The sequence below is a fragment of the Solanum verrucosum genome, unplaced genomic scaffold (assembly GCF_900185275.1).
Source record: "Solanum verrucosum unplaced genomic scaffold, falcon-dt-bn FXZP01000257.1, whole genome shotgun sequence".
Classification (NCBI taxonomy): Eukaryota; Viridiplantae; Streptophyta; class Magnoliopsida; order Solanales; family Solanaceae; genus Solanum; species Solanum verrucosum.
Genome location: NW_026020539.1, coordinates 1324779 through 1345701, shown reverse-complemented (window position 1 = coordinate 1345701; position 20923 = coordinate 1324779). Strand labels below are relative to the sequence as shown.

Here is a 20923-nt window from a genome sequence, read left to right as displayed (position 1 = left end):
CTTGGGATGTGACCGCAATACAAGTTGAGATAAATTGCTGGGTACATGCTTTCAATAGGAAATTTGCAAGATAATAGTGACTAGGCTAATCTTTAAATGGAAATAAGTTCCCTCTCGGGTAACTTACCCCGTTTCAAATGCGTTCCTCTTGGACACCCATTTGCCGCATGAAGACCAGCCTACGCCTTACCCCACTCACTGTCTCGAGATGAGTGTTAGGATATGGGACTAGGGCTAACCCTCTCGGGCTGAACCTCATGTCGACCCACTCCTTAGGCCATTAGTCTAGTGGTTTTGGTTTCGCGACCTGCCTCTCGGGCAAGCCAAAAACACATGGGTGGCTTTGTATTTGCAACTACAAACCCTTTAGATTAAACCACAACCACTAGGTGAAATCACCATTAACATACATCTAACCTATCAACAAGCAAGACCCAACAAGAATATCGACCCATATTTGCTAAATCACACCCCAAGAATTGGGGTTTTTAGCCACACATCAAGAAATAAGAAATTTTACCTAACTTTTTAATGAAATCAACTGGGTATAAGAAATTAAACCTTGAATTAAGAAAAGGAAAGTGAATAGAGAAGACCCACTTCCAACTTGGGGAAGAAGAACTCCTTTCTTCAAGTCTCTACAAAACCCTCTCCAAACTTGAGAGAAAAATATAGATAAATACTACAGACTAATAATAATTTTTACTCATAAATGTTCCACCCTTAAGACTACAATTCTAACTAGTATTTATAGTTTTCACAGATTGTGCTGCGGAGAATTGTTCGACGACATTAGTCGAGATCGCCGATGAACTCGGCGATCTGCCTTTTGGTCAGCTCATCGCCTTAAGTGTCTTGCCTATAGCATCCTTGTATTCTGGATCATTGGGCGGTATAGTGCTGCTTCGCGGAACTAATCGGCGACTGGTCGACTGCTCCTTTCCTCGCCTTTTGATCTGCTTCCTTCAAGGCTTCGCGTACTGGAATGAATGGCGGTTCATGTCATTTCGGTGACTCGCCAAGTTGAACTCGGTGATCTGCAGGATTCCATTTCTTGTTCTTTTAAGCCCTATTTGCTTCGTTTTGCGCCTAAGTGTCCATGCTTGCACTAAAACTTTAAATACTTGAAACTTCAACATTTTAATCAGATATTGACATAAAATAAGCATTCAAGGACACTATTTCTATTAAAATAAAGCCCTAAATGAGTCTAATTTGTGGACTCATCAACACCCGAACTTAAACTTTTGCTTGTCTTCAAGCAAACTCAAGCTCAACAGTTCAAATAGGGTGCCTCAAATGGTACTACACAAGACTAAATCATGAATGCACACAACAAGACTCAATTTACTTATGCAATGATCACTTGTGTACTCAAAGATTCAAATTGTGACACACAATTACCAAAGATTCTCATGCTCGCAATACTTCCTACTTGTGCAAGTTCAAGCTCAACAAAAGTATCTAAATGCCCTTACGTAAAGAATGAATCCATATTCACACACAGATATGAGTCAATGTAAGATCATGAATTAGATACAACGCTCACACTAAAAAAGAGGAACACAATGCATGCTTTCACCCATAGGTTTGCCCTTATTATCCAATTGACTTTTGATTCGGCTTACTCAAGATCACAAAGGTCTTTCTAAGGCTTGTAATGGGGCTGAGTGAAAAGGTATGGTCATTTAAGCTCAGTGACTTTCATCCTCGTGAGATGTGATGTTCTCAAGGCATCCTCTTCCCTTCCTTTCTCAATTCTTCTTCTAGTGCTCATAAGTCATCCTATTATTCATTCTCCATGTATTGCTTGGAAACCCAGTTTCTTTTGCACTTTTATTCCACGACTTTCTTTTTCTTTTCTCTTTTTTTATATGGAGGGTTTCCATTTTGTTTTGCAATACAATAGGTTCAAGAGACTTTCTTGCACTTCTTGACTTTTCCTTTTCCTTTTCACCACACCCCAACTTAGACTTTTGGCCTAAGTTGGCTATTCACTAAACATATCTCAAGAGGATTATAGGTAGTGGATGAAAAAAAATCTAAGTTTCATCAAGCTTCTTCCAAAGGAGGATAGGCTCAAGGGGTGTTCAAGAGAGTTTCACACGCTCACGGGTAGGCCATAAAAAGAGGTATATGTCAAATTGGCTCATACTCTTTAAAATTGCCTAAGATCATCTCAAGAGTAAACATTTCTAAATCAATAGACTAACAGGGTAAATTCTAGGTTTATTCATGCAAGGTTCGAAGTAAGCTAATCATAAAAGGCATCGATACTTCAGTCAGACAAGACTAGACACGTTCGCTAGTGTGCAAAGGTCCTCACAAGAAAATCGATTCGATAAATGGCTAGTCACAACGAGATGCAAGGAGTGCACATATTGTCTATGTAACTTCATTTGTCCTTGTCGTGGCCATGCATTCATGTTTGTTCAATTGAGAGCACTATACAAGTCATCGATATTGATCGCAACCGAGACTTAATTTTTTGCAAAAGAACAACCACTTTCAACACAAGAGGTGGCGAAAAGTTTTTTTCGAAGGATCAAAATTGTTTTTGCAATTAAAACAATAGGAGCCATGAGCTCAAACATCTATAGAAAAGCAGTATTTAAAACACAAATTAAAATAGACAGCCCAAATATCCAAATAACACACAAAAGGTGTGGGTCTCACCCCACCACAAATAAAAAACGTTTGTCCTCAAATGCAAGTAATAAAATATCCATAAAGGGCAGATAAAGAAAAACAAAGAGGGAGGTAAAAAGGGAATCCTGTTTAAGCAGTCGCTCCATCTGTCTGGGCCTGAATATGGGCATCGGTGCCCGGTATATCTATCTGGTCGCGTGGCTCAGTCTCAGGAGTAACCTCAGACAGACTAGCAATGCCAGATCCACTGGGAGCTGCTGTAGGCGGCTCAACTGGCACTGTTTGAGTTGCCGACTACACCACCATCTCTATGAGATTCGGCAAATATCTGAATATGATGTCCTCTTGGCTCTCGCTCACCACCTTATCGTGCACTGCTACCTGCTCTTCGTCGGTCTCTGTCTCTGACTCTTCGTGCCCTACATCATCCTTCTACACGTCTCTAGTAGTGGTCGAGGGAATCCCATAGGTCTCAGGTTTATCTGTGTCATCTGCTCCCCGCATCAGTGCTGTGAAGTCAATGGCCTTCAGATAGGCTACATCCTTCTTCAACTCGGCTATTTCAGCTTTTAGGGCTGAAACCTCGGGTGTCTCCCCCTGTATGCTCTCTCAAGCAGTGACTCTGCAGTCAGTTCATCAACAGTGTTTCTAACAGGGGTTAGTGCAGTCAAGATGGGATTGTCAATCATCTCTGGGACGGATCTCTCTAATCGTGTCGCCCTAACATCTGCTGAATAGGCAAGCCATCCCATTTTCAGGATCACGGCCTGAGTGATCCTGGGAGGTTGGGCTGATAATGAAACACCTGGGGCCTGTGAGGAGGAGGAGGGAGGATCGGGTATACCTGATAGCTCAGATGATGGAGTATGCCAAAGTGTGTTTGCTGGTAATGCATCAACATCGACCTCTGGAGATGTATCTGTTGGGGTACCCTCCTCCTGTCAATCTCCTATTTTGGGAACTCAGCTTCTATACGCCGGATGTCGGTGGAGGAAGATGGGGTAGCCTCAACATCCCTCGTAGTGTCACGTGGTATTCCAGCTCGCCGACATAGATCAGTGATCAGTACAGGAAATGACAGAGACGTATGTGTCTGTTTGGCCATCACAGCCATCTCCTGTGAAACTAGCAATCCCAAGTTGATCTGGCTCCTGGACATGATAGAGCCAAGGCAAGCCGCCTTCAGATGACGCAGAATGGACTCGTTTTGGGATGACATGATAGTTACTGATGAACCCAAACCAATATCGAGAGGCGGTGTTCATATCCTTCTTCTCAATGCAGACTTCCGTGTCCATCCACCTCGGGGTGGTGTCAGAGATCATCAGAGCTAACCAACCCTTCAAATCATTGAGTGATGGGGCTCAGGGTTCCAGGGATGTAGATAAAAGGCTATTGTAATAACTTCGCTGAGTCACCAAGCATTTTCGGTGCCCTCAGACATCTCACCAAAAATTATAGAATCAAACTCCAATCGAGGTGCCAAATCATCGGCGGGGTGGGGACATTAGGCGAACCGCCGAGTCGTTCAGCAAGCTCAACTTAATTCGCCAATCAACCCAACGTGCCTATTTTCGACCCACTTTCTCGAATTCAATCCCCCAATCCTAGAAAATCAAATCAAAGCATGCACTTGTGGAATTCCAACAAGACCCACACTACCCATCACTCTCGAGATACTTAGACTTCCCCCAATCATCCTAACAACTAAAATGCAACACCCCTATCGATATCAATTAATTCAAAGTGCAAACACTAAGGCATTCGATCATTTAAGCATTTTAGGCAAAGTTTACGAATTGAAAACAACATCATAGCAACCTATTTCTATCAGAGAGGCCCAACACACATCCTCCTAATACTATAACTGCAAATGAGTGCAAAATTTTCAAAAATAAAATTGGGGTTTTAGAGACTAGCTTTGTATGTCGATCAAATAACTTTTTGTAATGCTAGGCAGCAAAGAAATCCTAGTTCCGACCACCAATTGACAACTATAATACTAATTGAAGACACTAATTTTGAAAATACTAATATAGGGTGAATTTGTTAAGCATAAAAGCGAGGGAAAGTGAATTGAAAGTTTTGAAGTCTTTGGCAATATATTAACCGTCCAGTTCCAAGTCTTTCGCCGATAGAATCGGTGATGCGTCGAAATAGTACTTACCTCACCGAGTTTTACAAGACATCCCTTATTTTGGGGTCCCAATGGCGGATTAAGTCAGAACCACAGAGAAATTCGATGACTCGCCCACTATGTCCTTGGCTCGCCATCCTGTACTACTCAACACCTTTCGAATTTTACCCTACAAAATCAACACACCCTTATTCAAACAAAATAATTAGTTAAAAAGCAGTAAAACCTTAGGTTGCCTCCCAAGAAGCGCCTTATTTTACGTCGTGGCACGACGCAAGTACTTACTCAATCTCCCTTATTGGGGTCGACCCCAACATTACCAAGCAACCCTAATAGTTCATTTGAGTGGAGGGGAGGCACTGCATAACTCAAGAGCGACCTGACCAGCTGGATCGATCTAGAGTGAGAACTAACCATTTGGTTCAACACTTCAACATTCTCCTGTATATCATTTATCACTCGGTCCTGTTCAGTGACTTTTAGGAGAATAATTTGCAGTGTATCCTCAACACGGCTGTGTTCATTGTTTCTAGACTCCATCTGCTCATGAAGGGGCATGTACCTCCCAAGACTTGTGCACTGGTTTTCCACCTTTGAGATCTTGGTGGCCAAGCTGTTCAGCTGAGTTACCAGCGCAGTTAACATGAAGTCACCCTTGACTTCATGATTCGCCTCAGCTAACTTGGTACCACTTCTTTCGGCCATTCTCAAGGTGCCTGTGTAAAATCAATAACTCAAATAAAAACAACACTAAGAGTAAGGTTAGTAAACTACCGCTAGTAAGAACAAAAGTTCTATTAAACTAAGAATTCTCAAATAACACCGCTCCCCGGCAGTGGCACCATTTTGAAGCTTATCGTGACCAACGACACTATCCTACAATATGAGTGTCTACGATCGTCAATAATATAGTAACCCAACCAAGGGTTGGGGTCGTGTCCCAAGGGAGTGGTTTTGAGAATTAATAACCAATTAGAATTTCATTCAAGTTAGTTGTAGTTAAAGACATTTGCGATAAAAGACATAGTAGATTAAAAAGAGGTAACACAAAAGTGTCAAATATCAAAGGGGGTTTTGTAGCAAGTACTCAAACAACAAAATAAACAAGAAAATCAAGTATGGGGAAAGGTTCTTGGGATGTGACCGCAATACAAGTTGAGATAAATTGCTGGGTACATGCTTTCAATAGGAAATTTGCAAGATAATAGTGACTAGGCTAAGCTTTAAATGGAAATAACTTCCCTCTCGGGCAACTTATCCTGTTTCAAATGCGTTTCTCTCAGAAACACATTTGCCACATAAAGACTAGCCTATGCCTTACCCCACTCACTTTCTCGAGCTGAGTGCTAGGATATGGGACTAGGGCTCACCCTCTCAGGCTGAACCTCCTGTCGACCCACTTCTTAGGCCATCAGTCTAGTGATTTTGGTTTTGCGACCTCCCTCTCACGCAAGCCGAAAACACATGGGTGGCTTTGTATTTGCAACTACAAACCCTTTAGATTAAACCACAACCACTAGGTGAAATCACCATTAACATACATCTAACCTATCAACAAGTAAGACCCAACAAGAATATCAACCCATATTTGCTAAATCACACCCCAAGAATGGGGGTTTTTAGCCACACATCAAGAAATAAGAAATTATACCTAACATGATAATGAAATCAACTGGGTATAAGAAATTAAACCTTGAATTAAGCAAATGAAAGTGAATAGAGAAGACCCACTTCCAACTTGGGGAAAAAGAACTCCTTTCTTCAAGTCTTCACAAAACCCTCTCCAAACTTGAGAGAAAAATACAGAAAAATACTATAGGCTAATAATAATATTTACTCTAAAAATGTTCCACCCTTAAGACTACAATTCTAACTAGTATTTATAGTTTTCACAGATTGTACTGCAGAGGATTGTTCGGCGATATTAGTCGAGATAGCCGATTAACTCGGTGATCCACCTTTTGGTCAGCTCATCGCCTTAAGTGTCTTGCCTTTAGCATCCTCACATTTTGGATCATTGGGCGGTACAGTTCTGCTTCGCAGAACTAATCGGTGACTCGCCGACTGCTCCTTTCCTTGGTTCAGTTGGAATCCTAATCTTAGTGGCAATGCCACCACAAAAGTAATATACCCATATGATAACAAATAGTTATAGGCAGAATCCAATAACCCACTACAACATTTAGGTATAACATCACCAAACATACCCTTCGTCACCCAAATCGACATGTTTTCATGCCATTTTGTAATAATGTGATTCCTAATTAAAATATAGTAACATTGTTCTATCCCGCCAACTATACTAGCTACCCCAACTTCTTTCTTCATCTATTAACGAGTCATACGCAAACCCATCCATTAACGTAACTAAAGCCTCATAAGTTGGCTCTTTATTTAAACAAATAATCTCATCCGAAACAACCCCCCTTCTTGAATTCTTACTTCTAACCACTTTAGAATCAACATTTCTATAAGAAAAATCTGATTTTTTCACTCGGGTTTTGCTAACTTTACATGAAGAAGATGAAGAAACCAATGCAAACTGTTATTCATATATATTACCGAGAAAACCACTGGATACCTAATCCAAAGACTGTTTACTATCTGCCCTACCTTGTCTTCTCTTCATAGGTATAGAGATATGATGGAATTGTTTTGGGATTGAACCAGAGTTAGGGTTAGGATTAGAATTTTGGAAGTGAACTGAAATTGGGAGTAAATCTACTGTTCATGTTTGAGCTAGACAAATGAATTGGGAATTAGAGAGGAATTTTATTGATCCAAATTTAAGCATTAGTGATAAAACTGGGGTTGGTGTTACTGGCTCTATTTCTACCCCTCTAAATCCTAGTATTGGAGGAATAGTATTGAATGATGGTAGCTCTATCCATGCTTCAACTACTTTTGTAGATAGCACGGGTACATGTGCTCTGTCTTTCAACGCAAATAACGGGGTTTGGTAAAAGATGATATTGAAGAAATTCACGTTGATGTTACATGTACTCGATAAATACATCCCTGTCAATTTCCTTTATGTGCACTTTTTCTGAAATAATTCGTTAAAGATTTCTACAACAGCTCATTTTGCACTCTCTCAAGAAATTTAGTCTCACTACTAAGTTGAAGATGATGAGATTCTTTGTTGTCCTCTTTTTTCTTACAGCGTAGTCAATGAGAACTATAATATATTTTGTATTATTGCATTGTAAGAGCTCTGTTTTAAAAAACACCTAGATTTATGACGGTGTGATTACAGTTAACAGATCTGATTATCAACCTTGATGCTGTGGCTTGCAGGTGATTAGAATCAAATTATAGGTGACAATCAACTCTTTTGCTCATTGTCTCCAAGGTCTATACATATTTAAATAATCAAACAGTGGGTTGAAATTGGAGGAAGAAAGACCCGATTTAATAGGTAAGTTCTTGGTGAAACTCTTTCTCCCTTGTCCAAGTGGGAGGAAAATGAAATTAGTGCACTGATAGCGAATATCAACCCACAAAAATGTATTCGAGCAATTCTTCTTTTTTATAATGAGGATCGAACTATGTACTTTAATATTGTGCATGTCAATCCATGAGAAAGATTTTTCTATTGCTAGTAGATTAACAGGTAACGAAGTCCTTTTATATATATGGTCAATAATGATAAAGAGCACATTCATCACACTCTTCAATGGGAGTCCTTTCAGATCTTGAACATGCCACACATAATGTGCTCTTTATCATTATTGACCATATATGTAAAAAGACTTTGTTACTTGTTAATCTTCTAGCAATAGCAAAATCTTTCTCATGGATTGACATGCACAATAGAAAAGTACATAGTTCGATCCTCATTAGAAAAAAAATGAACTGCTCGAATAATTTTTTGTGGATCGATATTCGCTATCAGTGCATTAATTTCATTTTCCTCTCACTTGGACAAGGGAGAAAGATCTTCACCAAGAACTTAGATAACCTATTAAATCGAGTCCTTTCTTCCACCAGTTTTAACCCATTGATCGAGTTGTTAAATATGTACAACGCTTGGAGACAATGAGCAAAAGAGTTGATTGTCACCTATAATCTGATTCTAATCACTGCAAGCCAGATCTATTAACTGTAATCGCACCTTCATAAATCTAGGCGCTTTTAAAACATAGCTCTTACAACGCAATCACACAAAATATATTGTAATTCTCATTAACTATGCTGTAAAAAAGAGGACAACGTAGTATCTCATCATCTTTACTTTAGTAGTGAGACTAAATTTCTTGAGAGAGTGCCATATGAGTTGTTGTGGAACTCTTTAACATGTTATTTCAGAAAAAGTTCGCATATATGAATTGACATGGATCTATTTATTGAGCAGATATAACATCAATGCGAATTTCATCAATATCATCTTTTACCAACCACCATGATTTGAGCTGAAAGACAAAGCATATGCACCCGTGCTATCTTCAAAAGTTGTTGAAACATGGATAGAGCTACCCTCAAAAAATATTCTTCCTCCAACACTAGGATTAAGAAGGGTAGAAATAAATCCAATGACACAAACCCCAATTTTATCACTAATGCTTGAATTTAGATAAAAAAAATTCCTCTCCAATTCCCAATTCATTTGTCTAATTAAAACCCGAACAGTAATTGTACTCCCAATTTCAATTCACTTCCAAAATTCTAATCCTAACCCTAATTCCGGTTCAATCCCAAAACAATTCCATCATATATCTATCCACATGAAGAGAAGACAAGGTAGGCTAGATAGTAAACAATCTTTGGATCAGGTCTCCAGTGGTTTTCTCGACAATATCAATGAAGAACAATCTATATTGGTTTCTTTATCTCCTTCAGTTAAAGTTAGCAAAACCCGAGTGCATATTTTAGATTTTTCTTATAGAAATGTTGATTCTAAAGTGGTTAGAATTAAGAATTCGAGAAGGGGAGTTGTTTCGGATGAGATTATTTGTTTAAATAAAGAGCCAACTTATGAGGCTTTAGCTGCATTAATGGATGGGTTTCCGTCTGACTCATTAACAGATGATGAAATGGAAGTTGAAGTTGTTACTGTAGTTAGCGGGATAAAACTATGTAACTATATTTTAATTATGAATCACATTATTATAGAATGGCGTGAAAACATGTCGATTTGGGTGAAGAAGGATATGTTTGGTGATGTTATACCTAAACGGTGTAGTGGGTTATTGGATTTGGCCTATAAATTTGTGTTATCATACGCGTATATTAATTTTGGGGTGGCACTGACAATTAAGAATAGGATTCCAGCTGAGCCAAGTAAAGGCATAGTGATTTTTATCTAGGCAGGTCTTGCTGGGTTGGCGGCTGCAAGGCAACTGATGTTATTTGGGTTTGAGGTTATTGTTTTGGAGGGATGAAAGCGTGTAGGTGGAAGGGTGTATACAAAAAATATGGAATGAGGGAATAAGGTGGAAGTTGCTGATTTAGGAGGGAGTGTTTTGACTGGCATGACAATTACTGTATACACTTCATAAGATGAGCGACCAATGTCCACTCTATCGTGATGATGGAAAGTTCGTAGATAAGTATTTGGATGCAAAATTGGAGGCTTCTTACAACGAAATTTTGGAAAAGGCAAGCAAGGTCTGGCAAGAGTTATCCTAAGTTGCTTCTCTTGGAGAGGAATCAGAGACTTTGTGAAAGGATTTTGGTATTGCAATGAATGATGAGGAGATGAGCTTGTTTAACTAGTATCTGGCAAATTTTGAATATGCAAATGTAGGTTTTCTTTCACAACATTCCTTAGCATTTTGGGACCAAGATGACCCCAAATTTTGAACATGGGAGGGGATCATTACTTCTTTCCGGTGGAAATGGAAGATTAGTGCATGCCCTAAAACTGTGCTTGCCATTCGTTATAGTAGAAATAGTGTGAAGATGATTACTATGGGCCAATTGTTTCAGAGATATATGGCATTGTGCACCATTCCTCTCGGAGTTTTGAAGAGTGGTTCTATTAGGTTCATTCCAGAGTTCCCTCAACAAAACGTGTACACAATAAAAGATTGGATTTTGAACTGTTAAATAAGGTTGCAATGTTATTTCCGTATGTGTTTTGGAACTCCAATGTTGATATATTTGGTCAAGTTGTTGATTATTCTAGTTGTCGGGATGATGGAAAGCCTGTAGACAAGCATTTGGATAAAAAAGTTGAGGCTGCTTATAATGTACTTTTGGATTTGAAACGAACCCAAAAAAAAAAAAAAAAGCCCGAAAATGTGCTTTGGAAACACCTATAATTGTAATTTCCATATATCTCAAAATCTGTGCATGATTTCGGAAATTCGACTTCATATTCTTATTCATGGGATCAAAATGAGTGGGCAATGGGTCTAACCCGAATTTTAGAGCAACCGTTTCAAAATTCGAAAATCGCAAAATATGCGATTTGGAGGGTCAACTTTAAAGGGGCATATCTCTTAGCACACAAGCAACTGGAAGGGCCACAACCTATTAAATTAAAGCACTTTGAGTTAGCTTTCTAATGCACTTGGTTTCACCTCATTCCGAGTTAGGATGAGGGAGTTATGACCGTTTTCGTAAAACTTGTCTGTGCAGATTTGCAATTTCCAGTGAGCTATTTTTTTGAGGCTAAGTGTTGGGGACGTTTTTTTATAAAAAGGGGATATGTCCCATACTTAGACATTTTTAACTTCAAAAACACTCTCTAAGCCCTCTCCAAAATTCCACCAATATCCTCAACCAAATTCAAACATCTCAAGCTCTAATTCCGGATTCAAGACTCAATCTCAAGCTTCAATTCTCCATTTCAATCTTAATCAAGGATTCTCCAAAGTTGAGGTATGTGGGTTTGATTGTGGAAACCTTCCTTTCCACAATTCCAACCATTTATCCTCTGTTTCTACTTCAAGTTTATGGTTCCTTATGGTTATTTATGAACTCTTGAAGTATGGAATTACTACTACACACCCTATTATGGTTTATTTTGCATATTATCATGAAATGGAATTATTATGTGATGTTTATGGTTTTCATGCTTCTACGATCAAATTATGAAGGTTGATATATATATATTTATGTATGTTGTTGGTGGGCAGATTTATATGGATTTTGGAATTGGTTGGACTTAGTATTCATGAAATACATGATTTTATTTACATGAACAGTAGCCCACCATGTGTTTGATAAAATGCCCATTTATAGAATTCTTAGGAAATGGAAGGTCTAATGTATGTCCTATGAGTCGGATGGTTATATAAATACTTAAATGATGATGAAATGGACACATGTATATGATTTTCTCTATATAAGTGTTGTGAGTCGACCAAGCCTAGCTCGGGGTGTTGTAGGTCCGGGTAACCGTATCGAGGGGTTGGTACCTTGGTTGCCTAATACGGGGGGTAGTAGGCCCGTATAACCATATCGAGGGGTTTGTACCTTGGTCCCTAGCTCGGGGGGTGGTAGGCCCGGGTAACCACATTGAGGGGTTTGCACCTCTTTCGCCTCTCCAAGGGGGTGGTAGGCCTTGGAAATACTATATTGATGGTCACTCGCCACACATGTACTACCCCCCACTAAATATGATTTTTATGTAAGCATCATTATACATATCATCTCATTAATATGCTATCTATCGGGTATGATTATGCATTTTTCCTAAGATGTCCATCTATTGTTGTATTGCATTGCATCCCATATACTTAGTACATTCAAACGTACTAATGCATACTCTATGCCTACATGATGTCACCATGTAGGGACCGGAGCATTGCTTGACCATCCTCCTTCGCGTGGCTAATCCGATTTTCTATCGAGGTTATTGGTGAGTCCTCTATTCCGGGGACGTTGCTTATGATCTCTTGCTATGAATAAGACTTTTCCTTTTTAGTTATGTGTTGACTATGAGGGTGAGCCCAGTAGTTTGTCTTGGCCCCCGCTATGTGACCATGTTTAGAGGTGGTGTTAGACAAGTTGTGTATTATGCTTGAGCTTGACTCATCTATGGTGTTTATGTATCATTCTCTTTTTCTCTTGCTCCCTTAGTCCCGACTTCCCCTTGATTATGCTTATCGCTTATGGTAATTTTAATTGCTTCCGCGACCAAGGATGTGTAATGATATGCTATGAGGCTTGTTTAGGGTTCCTTCGGGTTTCCCATTCGCCGGTCACGTCCAGGCCGTAGGCTTGGGTCGTGACAAACTTGGTATCAGAGCACTAGGTTGATAGATGCTCGGAGTCCAACACACTGCGTTGATTAGAGTCCGATTCATGGTTGTGTTGTGCACCACAACTATGAGTAGGAGGCTATGAGACATTTTAGGAAATGTTTCCCTTCTCCATGTTCTAAGTCGTGCTGTAGAGTTGAATTAAGTTCTTCCCTAACAGTTGTTCTTTGCTATGCTAGATCATGCCTAATACAAGAGGAGGACGAGCCCGCGCACCCGAGGAACAACCGACCAATGGGGATCTTTGGGATGCCCTTACTTTATTTGCACAAGCTATGGCTAATCAAGCCAACCACGGGGCCCAAGCCCCTCAGGGTCCTACCCTGGCATCTCGGGTGAGAGACTTCGCGCGGATGAATCCCCCGGAATTCTATGGGTCTAAGTTAGATGAAGACCCTCAAGAGTTCATTGATGAAGTCCACAAGATATTAGCTATCATAGGCGTGAGGTCAGAAAATAAGGCGGAGTTGGCGGCCTACCAACTAAAAGGACTGGCCCAAATATGGTACAACCAATGGAAGGAAGAGAAGGGGGCAAACTATGTGGTGCCTTGGGAAGAGTTCAAAACGACTTTCCTTAATCGATTCTTTCCTCTTGAACTTAGGGAAGCCAAATTGGTGGAGTTCATGAATTTAAAACAAGGGTCTATAAGTGTGAGGGAGTATGCCCTCAAGTTTAACCAACTTTCAAGATATGCTCCACATTTGGTTGCCGACTCACGGTCTAGAATGAACAAATTTGTGATGGGTGTGTCCGAACTAGTGATTGAAGAATGCCGGTCTGCAATGTTGATTAGTGACATGGATTTGTCCCGCTTGATGGTCTATGCCGAACAAATGGAGGAGGAGAAGTTGAGGAAGAGGAGGGGTCATAAGGCCAAGAGGGCCCGTTTTGAGGGCAACTTCCAAAGTCGAAGGGGAGGCCGGTTTCATCAAGGCCAAGGGCCTTCTCATGCGCCCCATAGGGGGTTTGCCAATGACGTTCCAAGGGCCCAAGGTGTTGGTGGTATGGGTCCTATTGATGTATGTCCGAAGTGTGGTAAGGGCCATGGTGGCCCGTGTTTGAGAAATACTGGTGCTTGCTACAGTTGTGGGGAAATGGGGCACAAGGCAATGGATTGTCCTCGAAATCGCAACAAGGGTAAAGAAGTCCGTCCACAAGGTGCCAATGCGGTTCCTTTGGGGAGAGGGGGTCGACAAGATGGTGCCCCAAGACACAATCGATTTTATGCTTTACATGGGAGGCAAGGGGTCGATGAAGTCCCCGACGTCGTTATCGGTATGTTGAAAATCTTTGACTTTGATGTATATGCATTAATTGATCCGGGTGCCTCTATTTCTTTTGTCACCCCCTTTGTTGCCTAAAAGTTTCATGTTGAGCCGGACTTGTTGCATGAGTCATATAAGGTGTCTACTCCTATTGGTGCATATATTGTTGCTAGGAAGGTCTATAGAAATTGCCCTAGTTGCATCTTGCATAAAATATTACCTTGTGATCTTGTTGAGTTGAACATGGTCAATTTTGATGTTGTTCTTGGGATGGATTGGTTGCATGCATGCTATGCTTCCATTGATTGTAGAACCCGTAGGGTCAAGTTCCAATTCCCAAGTAAACCCATTCATGAGTGGGAGAGCCAAAATGTGGTAGTCAATGGTAGGTTCATCTCTTGCATTAAAGCCCGTAAGTTGATCTCTAAGGGGTGTCTCTATCACCTTGTGAGGGTTAGGGATGTGGAGTCCCAAACCCTTCTTATAGAGTCAGTTCCGGTTGTAAATGAATTCCTTGATGTCTTTCCTAATGACCTTCCCGGTGTTCCTCCCGAAAGGAAAATAGATTTTGGCATAGACCTCCTCCCCGATACTCAACCCATTTCTATTCCCCCTTACCGTATGGCCCCGGCGGAGTTAAGAGAGTTGAAGGAACAATTGAAGGACTTGTTGGAGAAGGGTTTTATTAGGCCTAGCCAATCACCATGGGGTGCACCGGTGTTGTTTGTGAAGAAGAAAGATGGGTCCCTTAGGATGTGTATTGATTACCGGCAACTCAATAGGGTCATTGTCAAGAATAAATATCCTCTTCCTAGGATTGATGACTTGTTCGACCAATTGCAAGGGACTAGCCACTTCTCTAAGATTGATCATCAGTCCGAGTATCATCAAGTGAAGGTGAGGGAGTGTGACATTCCCAAGACAGCCTTCCGGACTAGGTATGGGCATTATGAATTCGTGGTCATGTCCTTTGGGTTGACCAATGCACCGGCTATCTTCATGGACCTAATGAATAGGGTCTTTAAACCCTACCTTGATTCCTTTGTTGTGGTCTTCATTGATGATATTTTAATCAATTCGCATAGCGAGGAAGAACATATGGGTCACTTGAGGGTTGTGTTGCAAAGATTGAGAGAGGAGAAGTTGTATGCCAAGTATGAAAAATGTGAATTTTGGTTGATGGAGGTTGCCTTCCTAGGTCATGTGGTGTCGGGGGATGGTATTAAGGTAGAACCTAAGAAGACCGATGTGATTAGAAATTGGCCTAGGCCATTGACCCCGTCGGATATTAGGAGCTTCTTAGGCTTAGTGGGTTATTACCGGAGATTTGTGAATGAGTTTTCTTCTATTTCTTCTCCCATGACTAAGTTGACACAAAAGAAGGCTAAGTTTGAGTGGACCGACGAGTGCGAAAGGAGTTTTCAAACCTTGAAAGATAAATTTGTGTCCGCTCCTATATTGTCACTACCGGATGGGCTTGAGGGATTTGTTGTGTATTGTGATGCTTCTAGAGTTGGCTTGGGTTGTGTCCTAATGCAAAATGGTAAGGTGATAGCCTATGCTTCTAGACAACTCAAAGTGCATGAAAAGAACTATCCTACGCATGATCTTGAATTAGCTGCGGTGGTGTTTGCTTTAAAGATTTGGCGTCATTACTTGTATGGGGTACATGTTGATGTGTTCACCGATCATAAGACCTCCAATATGTCTTCACCCAAAAAGATCTCAACTTGAGACAAAGAAGGTGGCTAGAATTTCTTAAAGATTATGATATGAGTGTGCATTATCATCCCGGTAAAGCTAATGTGGTGGCGGATGCTTTGAGTAGGGTGTCTATGGGTAGCCTAGCTCATGTTGATATTGGTGATAGGGAAATGGCTAGGGAGGTGCATCGGTTGGCTAGGTTGGGGGTTAGGTTGGAAGAGGTTGGTAATGGTGGTGTGGTCGTTGTTGATGGTGCTAGGTCTTCCTTGGTTGATGAGGTGATAGCAAAACAAGATCTTTACTCTTCCTTGTTAGAATTGAAGGCCTTGGTGAAAGAGGGCAAGGTGAAAGTTTTCTCCCAAGGGGGAGATGGTGCCCTTAGGTACCAAGGTAGGTTGTGTGTGCCTTGTGTTGATGGTTTGAGGGAGAAAATTCTTGAGGAGGCTCATAATTCTTCCTACTCCATCCACCCTGGTTCCACCAAAATGTATAGAGATTTGAGGGTTGTGTATTGGTGGGGAGGCATGAAGAAGGACATTGCCAAATTCGTCTCCGGTTGTCATAGTTGTCAACAAGTCAAGGCCGAACATCAAAGGCCGGGTGGTCTAACTCAAGACATAGAGATTCCTACTTGGAAGTGGGAAGAAATTAATATGGATTTTGTAGTTGGTTTACCCAAGACTAGAAAAAGTTTTGATTCTATTTGGGTGGTGGTTGATAGGATGACAAAATCGGCTCATTTTCTACCGGTAAAGACAACATATGGGGCGGAAGATTATGCAAGGTTATATATTCATGACTTGGTAAGGTTGCATGGGATTCCTCTATCCATCATATCGAACCGTGGTACTCAATTTACTTCACACTTTTGGAAGTCCTTTCAAAGGGGTCTAGGTACGAGAGTTAAGCTTACTACGGCCTTTCACCCGCAAACGGATGGACAAGCCGAAAGTACCATCCAAACACTTGAGGATATGCTTAGGGCTTGTGTATTGGAGCTTAAGGGTAGTTGGGATGATCATCTTCCATTGATTGAGTTTGCCTATAACAATAGCTATCATTCTAGCATCGGTATGGCTCCTTTTGAGGCTCTCTATGGGAGGCGTTGTAGATCACTGGTTGGGTGGTTTGAGGTTGGTGAGGTGGCCTTGTTAGGACCAAATCTAGTTATGGAGGCTCTTGAGAAGGTTAGGATGATTAGAGAAAGGTTGAAGATGGCCCAAAGTTGCCAAAAGTCCTATGCCGATGTGAGGAGAAGGGCTCTTGAATTTCGAGTTGGTGATTGGGTCTATTTGAAGGTGTCACTCATGAAGGGTGTGGTTCGTTTTGGTAAGAAGGGCAAGTTGAGCCCAAGATACGTGGGTCCTTATAAGGTGATGAGGAGAATTGGCAAGGTAGCTTATGAGTTGGAATTTCCTAGCGAAATGGATTTGGTTCATCCGGTATTTCATGTGTCTATGTTGAGGAAGTGTGTGGGGGATCCGAATGCCATTGTGCCTCTTGATGTTGTGGGTGTTGTTGAAGATAATTTGACCTATGAAGAGGTTCCAGTCCAGATTTTAGATAGACAAGTGAAGAGGTTGAGAAACAAAGATGTGGCTTCCGTTAAAGTCCTTTGGAGAAATCAACAAGTTGAAAGTGCTACTTGGGAGGCCGAAGTGGACATGCAAAGGCGATATCCTTATCTTTTCCACTCCACTCAAGCCTAAGTTATTGATCTAAGCCCTTTATAAAATCTCAGGTCTTAAGTTCAGCCCCCATGTCATTGCATACATTCATGTTTAAGTTGACAAGTTCATTGTGGTTTTACAACTATGTTGAGGTTTTTGAAATAAGGCGTAAGTGCATTGTTGCATCCTTATGTGGGCTGAAATTGCCATGTTTGTGTCTCTCATGTACGTTTCTTTAACATTCGGGGACAAATGTTCCCAAGGGGGAGATATTGAAACGACCTAAAAAAAAGAAAGACCGAAAATGTACTTCGGAAACACCTATAATTGTATTTTCCATATATCTCAAAATCTGTGCATGATTTCGGAAATTCGACTTCATATTCTTATTAATGGGGTCAAATTGAGTGGGCGATGGGTCTAACCCGAATTTTAGAGCAACCGTTTCAAAATTTGAAAATCGCAAAATATGCGATTTGGAGGGTCAACTTTAAAGGGGCATATCTCTTAGCACACAAGCAACTGGAAGGGCCACAACCTATTAAATTAAAGCACTTTGAGTTAGCTTTCTAATGCACTTGGTTTCACCTCATTCCGAGTTAGGATGAGGGAGTTATGACCGTTTTCGTAAAACTTGTCTGTGCAGATTTGCAATTTCCAGTGAGCTATTTTTTTGAGGCTAAGTGTTGGGGACGTTTTTTTATAAAAGGGGATATGTCCCATACTTAGACATTTTTAACTTCAAAAACACTCTCTAAGCCCTCTCCAAATTTCCACCAATATCCTCAACCAAATTCAAACATCTCAAGCTCTAATTCCGGATTCAAGACTCAATCTCAAGCTTCAATTCTCCATTTCAATCTTAATCAAGGATTCTCCAAAGTTGAGGTATGTGGGTTTGATTGTGGAAACCTTCCTTTCCACAATTCCAACCATTTATCCTCTGTTTCTACTTCAAGTTTATGGTTCCTTATGGTTATTTATGAACTCTTGAAGTATGGAATTACTACTACACACCCATTTATGGTTTATTTTGCATATTATCATGAAATGGAATTATTATGTGATGTTTATGGTTTTCATGCTTCTACGATCAAATTATGAAGGTTGATATATATATATTTATGTATGTTGTTGGTGGGCAGATTTATATGGATTTTGGAATTGGTTGGACTTAGTATTCTTGAAATACATGATTTTATTTACATGAACAGTAGCCCACCATGTGTTTGATAAAATGCCCATTTATAGAATTCTTAGGAAATGGAAGGTCCAATGTATGTCCTATGAGTCAGATTGTTATATAATTACTAAAATGATGATGAAATGGACACATGCATATGATTTTCTCTATATAAGTGTTGTGAGTCGACCAAGCCTAGCTCGGGGGGTTGTAGGCCCGGGTAACCGAATTGAGGGGTTGGTACCTTGGTTGCCTAGTACGGGGGGTAGTAGGCCCGTATAACCATATCGAGGGGTTTGTACCTTGGTCCCTAGCTCGGGGGTGGTAGGCCCGGGTAACCACATTGAGGGGTTTGTACCTCTTTCGCCTCTTCAAGGGGGTGGTAGGCCTTGGAAATACTATATTGATGGTCACTCACCACACATGTACTACGCCCCACTAAATATGATTTTTATGTAAGCATCATTATACATATCATCTCATTAATATGCTATCTATCGGGTATGATTATGCATTTTGCCTATGATGTCCATCTATTGTTGTATTGCATTGCATCCCATATACTTAGTACATTCAAGTGTACTAATGCATACTCTATGCCTACATGATGTCACCATGTAGGGACTGGAGCATCACTTGACCATCCTTCTTCGCGTGGCTAATACGATTTTCTATCGAGCTTATTGGTGAGTCCTCCATTCCGGGGACGTTGCTTATGATCTCTTGCTATGTATAAGACTTTTCCTTTTTAGTTATGTGTTGACTACAAGGGTGAGCCCGGTAGTTTGTCTTGGCCCCCGCTAAGTAACCATGTTTAGAGGTGGTGTTAGACAAGTTGTGTATTATGCTTGAGCTTGACTCATCTATGGTATTGATGTATCATTCTCTTTTTCTCTTGCTCCCTTAGTCCCTACTTCCCCTTGATTATGCTTATCACTTATGGTCATTTTAATTGCTTCCGCGACCAAGGATGTGTAATGATATGCTATGAGGCTTGTTTGGGGTTCCTTCGGGTTTCCCATTCGCCGATCACGTCTAGGCCCTAGGCTTGGGTCGTGACAGGATTAGGCAAGGAAGCTCCAAGAAGTTTTCTCATGGAAGCACATATCCATATAGTCATTTCTAGAATATTAAAACTTAGAGAAAATGAGTTCCCTTATCACAAACTAATAGAAGGGTCAATTTCTTACTTGCCGGAGTCCAGATGCGTAGAGTTAAAACAATTTGCAGTTACATTAGTTGTGATATCCCCAACATAGAAAGTTGTTCCATTGCCTCTGCCAAAATTTTTAGCCTTTCTAAGAAACAAGTTTAAAAGGGGATGCGTTGATGAGTCTTGGATATAGACTCATTTAGGGCTTGTTATACATCGTATTAGTGTCCTCGATGCTTATTTTGTGTTCTAAACTGATGTTTTAATGTTAATTTGTAGATATAAAGGCAAAAGAGCAAGGCAAGGACAAAACCAGGGAAAAAGATGAAAATGGCTGAAGATAGTGAAAGTTGAGAATTGCCAAAGCTACTTGGCAACTGGCCGAGTGGCATTTCAGCTCGCCAAAAGTTCCATACTGCCAACCCTGGGGAGAAGCCAACTTAGAGATAGATTTGAACTTTCGGCGAATCGCCGAACGAATCGGTGACATCCACTCAGATCGCCTAATGTTACAGAACTGTTGGTGAAGACACAGGCAAAAACAACGATTAGAAAGGACAAATGGCGAATCGCCGATCAGGTCGACGATCCCGACCTTGACCGCCTAATATTACAGTACCAAAATGGTGATAATGCAAGATATAAAGGCATTGGAAAGAAGCGTTTGGCGCATCGCCAACTTGTTCGGCGACAATCGACTTATACCGCCGAACGACCCCAAAGGCCAAATTCTGAGAACGTATAAATTGATTTTTAAGAAGATAAAAAAGGAGGTTATCATTGTTAGAGTCATAGTTTTGAATGAAAACATTGTTTTTGCTTAGTTTTGAAGAGTTATTCTAGTAGATTCTGAGTTGGGTTTTGGAGTTGAAGCTAAATTGAAGCATTGTAACTCCTCAGATATTAATACCCAGCTATGGAGAGCGTAATTGGTATTGATTTCTTTCTT

The 20923-nt window shown here is 40.6% G+C and overlaps 1 pseudogene; it reads left to right on the top strand.

The window, feature by feature from the left end:
* Positions 1-9510: 9510 nt before the first annotated feature.
* Positions 9511-20719, top strand: LOC125809982 (protein FLOWERING LOCUS D-like; annotated as a pseudogene).
* Positions 20720-20923: the final 204 nt, after the last annotated feature.